Source organism: Amblyraja radiata, chromosome 27, assembly GCF_010909765.2.
Source record: "Amblyraja radiata isolate CabotCenter1 chromosome 27, sAmbRad1.1.pri, whole genome shotgun sequence".
Lineage (NCBI taxonomy): Eukaryota > Metazoa > Chordata > Chondrichthyes > Rajiformes > Rajidae > Amblyraja > Amblyraja radiata.
The window spans coordinates 9,334,442-9,346,768 of record NC_045982.1 but is presented as its reverse complement, the minus strand read 5'-3'; the positions used below and the strand labels follow the sequence as shown (position 1 = coordinate 9,346,768).

Below are 12,327 nucleotides of genomic sequence, written 5' to 3'. Positions count from 1 at the left end.
GTGAGTGTTAGTGACTGTGTTGATATTTCAGGGGTTGTCAAGAGTCTGTTAATACATTGTGGGATCTGTTGAGATGAGTTATGGAACCTTTGGGAGTTTATTTTTATTTTATGGAATCGCAGGGAGTCTGTTAATATTTTACAAGCTGCCTGGTATATTGCATTATTATTTATGTGAAATTGGGATCTGTTCAATATGTTGCAGCTTTCTGAGAATGTGCTAGTATTCTGTGGGGGAACCATGAGTGTGCTGATATTTAACACGATTTCCGTGGGATTTATGCATTGCTGGTAGTATGTTGTTTTATGGGCACTCTGGGAGCGTGTTAATATTATATGGGATCCAAGGGGTTGTATTAAAGTTTTAGGTGACTGGAAATGTGCTAATATTTGATGGAATCTCAGGGTATGTGATAATTTTCCATGGGCACCCTAGATACTTTGGTATTTTATAGTGTCTCTTAGTGTGTTTTTAATTGCATGGAGTCACTTGGAACATGGTAATATTCTATGAGCCCCCTGGGGATGCGTTAATATTGCCTGGAATAAGTAGAAGTGTACTGATATTATAAGCCATCATTTGAAGTGTGTTGGTAAGACACAAAATGCTGGAATAATTCAGCGGGACAGGCAGCATCTCTGGAGACAACGTTTCGGTTCGAGACCCTTCTTCAGACACATTTTAAGTGTGTTAATATTTTATGAAATCACTGGGATTGCTTTATGGATTCCTTGAGACATTCAATATGTAATAGAACTGCCAGGATTTTATTATGAATTCTGTGGGATTTCTTTACAATATTTTATGGCACCACAGGGATTGCTAATTTTCTACGGGTTTTCTGAGTGCGTTAGGTGGCTGGAGTGTCAGGGAGTGTTAAACATTTATGGATTCCCCGGGAGTGCATTAATATTTTATGGGCAGTCACACAGAACATGTGAGTTTATTAATCTTTCAGGGAATCTGTAGAAATGTGTTAATATTTTATGGGATAATGTTAATATATCATGGAATAATTGGAAACGTGTTTATATTCTATGGGTTCTGCAAGAGTGTAATATTTTGTGGGTATTTGGCAGTGTGTTAATATTTTTCAGGCCTTCTGAGGCTTAGTAATTTGCAAAATTCCTGGCTTCTTATTTTACAGACTCCTGGGAGTGTTAAGAATACTCTAGGACTACGTTGTATGGAGTTGCTGGAATGTTGTATATTGACTCTCTTGGAAGTTATTAAATACTAACAAACACAAGATTTCAAAATATTAATCTAATCACTAAACTAGGAGCATATTCATATTTATCAGGCTGTGTTAATATTTTATGAGCTACCTGGGTGTCCGGGAGTCATTTCCTAAATCTGGGAGTCTGCTAATATTTATGGAGACAATGGGAGTAGATTAACATTTTATAAAATGACAGGATAACTTAATATTTTAAGAGATTATGGTTGGTGTGGTTAATATTTTATGGGATCTCAATGGGGAATGGACAATATTTTAGTGCAACAAGTAGTTTAATTTACAGAATCCTGGGAAGGCATTTAACATTTGATGGGGTTGCTCAGTGTGCTAATATTTCAAGATGTGAAATTGTAATGTCGTACTGGTTTCCAGTGGGTTGACCTTTTTTTGTCCAGGGTGAGGTGGGGTGGGGGTGCAATAGACAGGGAAAAATAATAGTAAAATAAGGGTGCTCTACAAAATAGCCTCTCCATTGGTACTAGGATTCCTGAATATCTGGAGAATTTAGTTTAGTTTAGAGATACAGCGCGGAAACAGGCCCTTCGGCCCACCTATGCCAACTAGCAATCCCCGCACACTTACACTATCCTACACACAACTATGGACAATTTTACCAAGCCAATTAACCTACAATTTCTCCAAGCAATTATTTTAATTTTGGGTGGGGGACCCATTTCGTTTGGACCTCAAGGGGTCCAAATGACAAATAAATTGTATCGTATCGTATCGTAAATGGCCCGATGAGAAAAGGCCTAATGTGTAGGAAGGAACTGCAGATGCTGGTTTAAACCGAAGATAGACACAAAAAGTTGGAATAATTCAGCAGGACGGGCAGAGTCTCTGGAGAGAAGGAATGGGTGATGCTTTGGGTCAAGACCTTTCTTCAGACCTAATGTCCTTTGAGTTTGCCCCCTTTCTCAACTCTACAACAGTGATATTACCCGTTGCAATTAATCTCCATCAATTTGCCGTTAGCTGTTCCTCCCTCACATTGCATTCACCCTGTCATACCTGGTGCATGCAACCATGCCCATTTAATAATTGACAATATGTCTGTAAATGTATTTTTATTATGTATAAAATTTACATTTCCATAAACTTTTATAAAAAGTTTTTTTTTTTAAAAAAGGTCAGAAGAAATACATTGTTGCAGGAACATTTCTCCCCACAAATATACAAAAGATAACTCTAGTATAGAGTTCGCAAAAGTCGGGGAGTTTCGCCCGCTCCTCCACGGATCAGTGAAGCAGCATCTACTTGGAAGCCGTACTCCCAAGATTTGTGCATTTCCACTAGAATGGACATAATTTCATCCCGGTAATGTACAAAATGTTCCCAAGGTTCCAACTGCGATAAGATCAGTTTGCAAAGGTAAAAGGCACTCTGCAATGCTGCATGGACAACCTGTGCAGCCAGAAGAGTCTTATGTACCTTTTTCTTTAAAATGGATTTGCCCAGAGGTTTAGGGTTGTAAAGCATTGGGACATCAGATGTGTTGACAAACTTTCCCCGTCTGAATATTCCTAGCTACAGGACAGCCAAAAAAAAAAAAAAATCTCAAGTCCACACTTAAAATGTAGGCCCTGTGCTGGAATGTGCTGTTGCTGCACTTTGAAAGGTGCAATTGGCGGCTCACTGTTTGGAGAACTCAAATCAAGTTTGTGGTCAATTTTAAGACCTTGTATTCTTCAATGCATCACATCTCTAATGTCAGGGCATAACCCAAATGATTTTGCCATCTTTCCTGACCATGTTTTAAGCTGTGATGGTTATTGGGTGTCCCCAGCTCCTGGATCCAACAAGTCTCCTGCCCCTGGCTACACGCATTGGGGCAAGTTGTTACTCTTCGCATATGCAAACCACTCAGAGGTTCCACTCAAATAAAGAGTGGCCTTTCCAATAAAAGACAGGGGATGGTCACCCCAACATTAACCTCGGAAGAGTGGCCTGACCAATAGACAACAGCCCTGGAAAGTGATCTCAAAAGAAAATTGACACATAATGCAGAGAACATATGCTGTGGACCATGATATTAAAAAATAGCCTTCATTGCAAACAGCAGTTACTGCAGCTGAAGATGTGACTGGTGCCACAGATGGCGGTGGGTAAAAACAGGGCTAGAGTTTTGAATACTATATAAAAATGACTGGAATGCTCTTAATCAATTTGGAATTGGGAACGCTGAAGCCATTCTAGTGCTTAATTCTGCACAACAGGCATACATACATACTCCCAACTATTTTTGGTCACATCAAAAGATTTCACGACTAAAATAACATTATTCTGACAGTCCTTGACATTTGTTGCTCTTCCCCAAGTTCCAATCAACCAGCATCTCTCAAAGGTGAATCATGATTTCTCAAATTAACTTTCTAAATAACCTTTCAAGAAATCAGACGTCTCCATTAAGTCTTTGGTCCTTTTAGTGGCATGTATTTAAAAAAACGACCATGGTTTAAAAATTCAGTGCTCTGGGTGCCAAATGGAAAGTGCTTCCCAGATATGCACTGGCTCGTTTCTTTTGAAAAAAGAGTTTGTCCTTGAAATGGCTGAAGTGTTCAATTCACTGCTTGGGAGTGGAAACGGGAAGGGTGGGGGTGGGGTCTTGATTCGCTGGCAGGACACTCTCAGAGCGATGTTGTAGCGGCGAGTTGAATGCACACCTGCAGGATTTGAATGGGAGAGAGGCGTGTCAGTCAATGAGCATGGGAGAGCGGAGCAAAGGGCCAGACAGCCTGGCGCCAGACAGGAATCCTGCACTGCCCCCGACTGATAAAGCATCAGCAGAGGGGAGAGAAAACCCGGTTAAACACACACACATGCACAAGCCTATCCCCTCGGCACGCAGTGTTTTGTTAATTGGCACCGTTTGCTGTCCATAAGTCTTTACAGATGGGAGCTAAAATTACCCAGAAAGAGCAACACAAACATGTAATGTTCGGTGGCGCCTTCCTGCGGGCTTGTGCAATATCTCGATAAACATCTGCAGTGTTTCAGCCTCTGAGCTTAGTGCGCCGTGCAATAAGGATACAAATTATACAACTCCCCTTCCTGCTGCTAAACACAACCCTCGCCATTAAAAAGAATCATTAAATAATTATCAAGAAACCTCTTGGATGTACACATGCATTTATTTTTGCCACGCTTCAATTTCCCCCCAATGATTTCATTCATTCTACTTTACTCCCCAAACATCATTTCTACAAGTCAAAATAACTTTCCATCGCAGGACTGTAGCATTTAAATCTAATTGTTACATATCACGGAAGTGTTTTAACTATGCCCACGGTCATTATCTTTTGATACATCGGTACATCGCCAAGGTCAGTACAAGCATTGTCAATATTTGAATTTAAATGATTAATTTCCAATGGTCACGCTTTGAGCACTGGCTACATATCACTGCATCCAACTGTTAGATATTATTAATCAAATCTTAATATAGTCACTCACCGTTTTAATCAGTGACATAAGGATAAACTTTCTCCATCACTAGACAGTTCCGGTCGCTGAAAGTGGAGAGAAGAGATATTAGCAAGAGGATTTGGAGAAACTTTACAGCTTTTAAAGAGCGAAATTGCTTTATCAATTACAAATAAACCAGGAAAGTGTTTTACCTGCAGCGTTAGGATGGAGCTGCCGGATGCGTTGCTATTCTCTGGGTCTTGTTGCTGGCTTTCCAATGCAATCTGCAAGTCGAATATATAATCGATAACATGCTGGAGGATTTCCATCTTGCTGACTTTTCTGTTCTGGGGGATGCTAGGAACCAGCTCCATCAGTTTACAGTAGCAATCATTCATGTCGTACAGCAAGGTAAGGGGATCTTCCACTGGATTCTTGCCCCGTGAGATAGACAAACTCTGATCAGCCAAACAACACACCGCTTCGTGACAGCTTCTCACAGATCGGATGGGGCTGATGGCTTTCATCTCCTCCTTCAAATTTCCTCCTGGGTATGGTTTGCAACAACAAAATTATAAAATAAAAATAAAAATATAAAATAAAATCCTGTTTGGGGCACGGTCTTGAAAATTGCAATCTTTCCTCTCAGGAGGAAAGTCTTGGGAAATTTGCAGTCTGTCACACAATAAGCTTTCCTTTAAAATAAAATAAAACGCAGAAATGCTAGCTATGTTTTGGACTTTCCTCTATTTATGTCAGACTAGTTGTAGCCACACCCCCACCATTTACTCAGCAAAGCAACGTCACTTCACCTCCTCTCGGCGCCCAGTGAAAACTTGTCTTTAGAAAGATGAACGGCAATAGTATAGAAACACCCCAGCTTATAGGGCAGCCTCGAACGAACGACCAGCGCCACCGGTGGAAGAAGAGACAAGGGCCGGATAGTTTGGAAGAGAGGGAGGGGGTGGTTTTGTTATCTAGTGGAACAAGCTTTTACAGTGCAAATTCCTCCGTTTTTCTGAGTGCATCTGTATCAGTGCATAAGTAAATAATGAAACAGTATGTTGAAAACCAATGATTGTCAAGTTATATTTTCAGCAAGTTATATCATTCAGCGAATCAAAAGAGGCATATTTAAGAATTGACTATTTGTCAGTAGTTTGAGAGAAATTAAACAATACTTTGCTTTGAGTTCATTTTTGCTCCTATGTTGAGTGGCTGTTACGTTTTTATTTTAACCAGTTATTTGTCGTTTTAACTTCTTGTATCACAAATGTTTTTCATCCGGATTCCATGACAGTTTGCCTGCGTCCTGCACTTCCTTCTTAAAAAGAGATTAAAAATCGCAAAGACCGTTTGCTGTTTAAAAAAAAATCTCGTTGTGACTAATGCAAGCGGCGGTTTCACACAGCTGTGCAAAGCAACAGTTGTTTTATAAACGCCTTTTTGCATCGTTCCAAACCGTTTCAATCTGCAGAATTACTGACGCCTAAAATTCACTTTCAATTTGCATGTTATATATTTCACATGCCTGGTGCCGGTTCGTTGCTTAACAATTTGTGCAGAAACGTTTCAAAAAACTTTTGCTGCGACATGCCTAAACTTGGTCTCGCAGATAGAAGTTGTAATATAACATTCTATTACTCAATGTATAGTCTAATATAAAATAATTGAATCAAAGATGGACAAAATGTGGGACAGGCAGCATCAAATGCTGAGTTACTCCAGCATTTTGTGTCTTATATTCGGTACAAACCGGCATCTGCAGTTCCCTCCAACACAAATCGTTGAATTAAATGAGTTTGCAGTTTTTCGCAGAAAGTTTCTGAAACTTTTTTTGCAAATTTTGAACTTTTTTTCCGAAGCTCCCAAAGTTTCAACTTTTGCACACATTCTGTCGTTACTTTTTTTTTAAAGGACTGTAAAAAGTGATCTTTACACATCTGGCTGTCCCTGCCAGCTGTGTTGATCTAGGTAGATTCGTTTTCTCAAGGCAAACAGGGCTAGTTTTGACAGGTGATGAATTGGCAGGAACAAGAAGCAATCAGCAGATTCTGCTCCAGACTCCCTGGCGCCAGCCCCGTGACGTCACCCATTCATGAGAGCCAGCGCTGGCGCCGCCGCGGCGGTTTCCATGGCGACTGTAGCCGGGCGTCCTGACCGAAGCTGTCAATCAAATGCCCCGGGCCCGCCCCCATCGACCGGGGCTGAGCCACTGGGCTGGAACGTGGCTGTCAGTGTGCAGGAAGGAACTGCAGATGCTGGTTTAAGCTGCATATAGGCACAAAATGCTGCAGTAACTCAGCGGGCCAGGCAGCGTCTTTGGAGATAAGCAATAGGTGACGTTTTAGGTCGAGACCCTTCTTCAGACGTCTGGTTAATCCAGCCTTTTATGTCTATGTCACGTAGACACATATAAAATTATTACGGATTTAAGAAGGAACTGCAGATGCTGGAAAATCGAAGGTACACAAAAATGCTGGAGAAACTCAGCGGGTGCAGCAGCATCTATGGAGCGAAGGAGATAGGCAACGTTTTGGCCCGAAACGTTGCCTATCTCCTTCGCTCCATAGATGCTGCTGCGCCCGCTGAGTTTCTCCAGCATTTTTGTGTACCTAAAATTATTAAGGGATTGGACAAGCGAGATGCTGGAAAAATGTTCCCGATGTTGAGGGAGTCCAGAACCAAGGGTCACAGTTTAAGATTAAGGGGTAGGCCATTTAGGACTGAGATGAGAAAAAACCTTTTCACCCAGAGAGTTGTGAATCTGTGGAATTCTCTGCCACAGCAGGCAGTGGAGGCCAATTATGTAAGAAAGAACTGCAGATGCTGATTTAAACCGAAGATAGACACAAAAAGCTGGAGTAACTCAGCGGGACAGGCAGCAGCATCTGGAGAAAAAGAATAGGTGAGGTTTCAGGTTGAGACTTCAGACTGATAGGGAACAGGGAAACAAGAGATATAGGTGGTGATATAGAGAGATAAAGAACAAATGAAAGAAAGATATGCAAAAAAGTGATAAAGGAAACAGTCCATTGTTGGCTGTGGGCTAGGTTAAAACAAGTTATACAGACAATCAAACTCACCGGGACAACAGTGAAACTAATATAACGACTAGTGTGGGGGAGGGACAGAGAGAGAGAAGGGATGCAAGGGTTAAGGAAATGTATTTGTCCTTAACCCCCTTCATGCAACCTCAAGTGGAGATGATTTTATTGCAGGACCACCTGCATATTTCCATTTGGTCTCTTTCAAACAGCCTGCTAATCTTGTAATGTGAGGCAAAAGTAAATTCTGCATCAAGAACGGCAACAAGTAGATTTTTTTTCTGCTTTTGAAAGTTTTGATTCCAGGCTATCAGAGTAAAAAAAAACATCTAAAATTAAAGCAGGAGTACTTAGTTCAATCATCTTCTTTTCGTGTCCATCTGGTTACAGATGTTGACCTTGCTATCATCGTCTGTCCTGAAAAGGGCGCAAGCTTCCGGCGACAATCAGTGGAAGGCATCACTTGTTGCAATAGATGATGGTGGTAGCAGAATTAGCTCGGGATACCTCCAGCTTCCAGCCCAGCGACGTGGACGCTTCTGCTATGGGGCCACTTAATTCAATAAACTAACATTTTACCTCAAGCCCACTTTCCTGTGCTAATCCTAACACCATAATATCCAAAAATTCAGCTGCTTCCTGTCTTGAATAGATTTGAGTTTCCACAGCACTCTTCAGTGGTGGGCTGCCACCATGTCAGTGAGGAAGAGGCAGAAAACATGTTCGCGATATACCCCATTCTGGTAAGAAATTTAACTTGCTTTAAACCCTGAATTAATTGCAGAACTCCATACCCTCGTATCATCTCATTCTCAAATCTCTTCTTATTACCGTCCTAGAGAGATATCCCAGAAACAGGCCCTTTGGCCCATCGAGTCCAAACCGACCATCAAGTGTCCTAAATGGCCATCCCCATCTTTTGAAACTGTTACAGCTGGTTTTAGTTACCCCGAAAAGGAGAACCCTGCAAATACCCTATGAAACTACATTTCTGCATTTACCCTGTTCAACAACATTGCTGCATATACCTTGTAGCGGTGGGCGGCGCGACTCACGTCGCAGCGGCCTCTGCAGTCCGTCTGTCTTTTTGTTATTTTTTGTCCGGCAGGAACGACCTAGGGCTCCAGTCGCGGAGCTGCGGACCTACTCACCATCGTAGAGCTGGCCGAGTTCGGAGCGGTGGTGGCGCGCTGCTGCGACCCGACCCCGGGGATTCGGAGGCTTACCGCAGGTCCGGTGGACAGTGACACCGGGAGCCCTGCTGGGAGACCGCTTTTCGGGGCTTCCGCAACGGCGACTTCACCCGCCCGAGTCGCGGGGTCGAGGAGTGCCTGGAGCGGGGCCTTACATCACCGCCCGGCGCGGCTTCAACGGCTGCGGGACTTTGCTAGCGCCCGCCGGGGGCTCCAACAACAAGACTCGGAGCAGGGCCTTGCATCACCCGGCGCGCCGTTAATGGCCGCGGGACAATTGCCATTGCCCGCCAGGGGCTTTGACTCTGACATCGGGAGGGGAATGGGGAGTGCAGGGGAGAGATAAGTTTTTTTGCCTTCCATCACTGCGAGGAGGAGATGCGCTGTGATGGATGTCTGTAAATTGTGTTGTGTCTTAGGTCTTTTTTTCTTGTGTGTATGACTGCAGACACAACATTTCATTTGAGCCTCTATGAGGTTCAAGTGACAAATAAATTGTATTGTGTTAAACAACATTGCTACAAATACCCTGTTCAACAACATTGCTGCATATACCCTGTTCAACAACATTGCTGCATATACCTTGTTAAACAACATTGCTACATATACCCTGTTCAACAACATTGCTGCATATACCTTGTTAAACAACATTGCTACATATACCCTGTTCAACAACATTGCTGCATATACCTTGTTAAACAACATTGCTACATATACCCTGTTCAACAACATTGCTGCATATACCTTGTTAAACAACATTGCTACATATACCCTGTGCAGTAAGATGTCCTCTTAAAAGAAAGATAAACCTCTGTTTGTGTTCCAAAATATGACACCAAGTGCTGGAGTAACTCAGCGGGTCAGGCGGCAACTCTGGGGTACATGGATAGGTAATGTTTCAGACCCAAAACGTCATCTACTCATTTTCTGCAGAGGTGCTGGTTGACCTCCTGAGTTACTCCAGCACTTAGTGTCTTCTTTTGCAAACCAGCACCTGCAGTGCATTGTTTCTACATTCTGCTTTCTTTCTTAACTGCTTGCTGCACCCACATGTTAACTTTCAGATATTTGTGCACAAAATATCAGATCCCTCAACTTTATATCCCTCAGAATTTGAAAATACAGGTTCACAACCTTTTATCCGAAATTCCGAAAACCGAAAAGCTCCGAAAACCGAACATTTTTTCCAGGATGTCGTCTGCACACCAAAGCTCGCGTTTGGCGCCAAACTTGACACGCCAAAGCTCGCGTTTGGCGCCAAACGCACGTCGCCTCTGCTGCTCACGGATATTTTGTTTATTTTTTGCTGATTTTTTTTACTTTGAAGACCGTGAAAATGTCAGAAAGAGCTGCAGATTCCCCTATGGATAACAGTGAGAAGCAGAAAAGGAAGCGTCTGTCATTATCGATAGCACAGAAAATAGAGTTATTGCAGAAGCTTGATCGTGATGTATCTGTGCGGCGTCTTACTGAAGATTATGGTGTGGGAACTACCAGCATATACGACTTAAAGAAACAGAAACATAAGTTGTTGAAGTTTTACAGTGACAGTGATGACCAGAAACTAATGAAAAATAGGAAAACGCTGCATAGGGCAAAAAACGAATATCTTGACCGTGTGCTGATGGAGTGGGTTCGACAACGAAGAAGTGAGCGTATGCCACTGACTGGTTTGATGGTAATGAAACGAGCTAGAAAATACCATGAAGAACTGAACATTGAAGGCGAGTGTGAATATTCAGAAGGTTGGCTGCAGAAATTTAAGAAGCGTCATGGTATAAAATATCTGAAAATCTGTGGTGAAAAAGCTTCTGCTGATTATGATGCAGCTGAACGTTACATTGATGAATTTGCCAAGATGGTATCTGATGAAAACCTTATCCGGAGCAAATATACAATGCTGATGAAACAGCTCTCTACTGGCGCTACGTCCCTAGAAAAACATTCACAACGGCTGATGAAAGAGCACCATCAGGTTTCAAGGACGCTAAGGACAGGGTGACTGTTCTTGGGTGTGCAAATGCTGCAAGCACACACATGTTAAAGTTGGCAGTGCTTGGAAAAAGCCAACGTCCAAGATGTTTTAAAGGTGTAACAAATCTACCTGTGCATTATCATGCAAACAAGAATGCATGGGTAACCAGAGAAATGTTTACCAATTGGTTCAATAACCATTTCGTACCAGCTGCACGAGCTCATTGTAGGAAAGCTGGACTGGTAGAAAACTGCAAAATTGTATTGCTCCTAGACAACTGTTCCGCACATCCCCCTGCTGAAGTTCTTGTGAAAAATAATGTTTTTGGCATTTATCTTCCCCCCAATGTGACATCTTTAATACAGCCTTGTGACCAAGGAATTTTGCGCTCAATGAAGACAAAGTATAAAGACTTTTTTCTGAACTGCATGCTTGCTGCAGTCAACATTGCAGGCGTAGATATCAAAGACTTCCTGAAAGAGTTCGCTCTTCAGGATGCCATTTATGTACTTGTTAATGCTTGGAAAGATGTAACTAAATCAACATTAAAAAATGCATGGCACAAACTTTGGCCTACAACAATGTTCGATGAAAATGAGCCTGCAGATGAAGACTTTGAAGGATTCTGTCACTAACGAGAAGAAGATGATATCAAACCTCATTGCTTATGCCAAAAGTGTTGCAACAGAAAATGTAAATACATTAGAGTCAGCTGATATCGAAGAAGTGCTGAATGTTGACAATGCACCTGTTGTGCATTCCTTGAGTGATGGAGAAATTGCTGAAATGGTGTTAGATAACAATAAGCATGAGGATAGTACAGGTAGTGATGAGGATGATGACATTGTGAACTCAGGTGAAAAAATGCCCATAGATGATATGGTAAAACTGTGTGATCAGTTAATTGGTGGCATGGAACAACGTACATTTATCAGTGCCCATGAGATTATGGCAGTTTATTCAATCAAAGAGAGACTGCTTAGACAGAAACCTCTGTTAATGAAACAGATGACACTGGAGGAAGTCTTTAAGCCCGAGAACGATGGTCACGATGGGAAGCCCGAAGACGATGGTCACCATAACAACGATGACGACATTGATCTACCCTCTTCTCCAGGATCCTCAAACTAGTTGTTTTGTGCTTTTACTGCATATAAGTATATTTTCATGTGTTTAGCTTAGTTTAGCTTAGTTTGAGCCAGTTTATGTTTAAAGTTTTACTTAATGTTTTATCTTTTTTTTTTAAATTATTTATTCGAGGGATTCAAGAATCCCGAGCTAGGCCACCTAAGGCCATGTAGCCCCGCTAGGGTGACAAGAGAGCACTACCTCCCTCGCCGAGTAACTGCCGGGATCGAGGCGCAAACTCGCGGCCATGAGCCGAGCACTCTACCACTGAGCCACCCGGTCCCCTGTAATGTTTTATCTAAAAAACGTTAAAATCTACGCTAAAAATCTTCCATTCCG

General features: G+C 42.2%; 1 long non-coding RNA gene across 1 annotated transcript; it reads right to left on the bottom strand.

Annotated features, from left to right (window-relative positions):
* Positions 1–3,680: 3,680 nt before the first annotated feature.
* Positions 3,681–5,411, bottom strand: LOC116988397. Its single transcript, XR_004415928.1, has 3 exons — positions 4,858–5,411; positions 4,694–4,749; positions 3,681–3,903 (listed from the first exon to the last, which is right to left on the bottom strand). It is a non-coding gene; the product is annotated as an uncharacterized LOC116988397 (long non-coding RNA).
* Between the last annotated feature and the right edge of the window lie 6,916 nt (positions 5,412–12,327).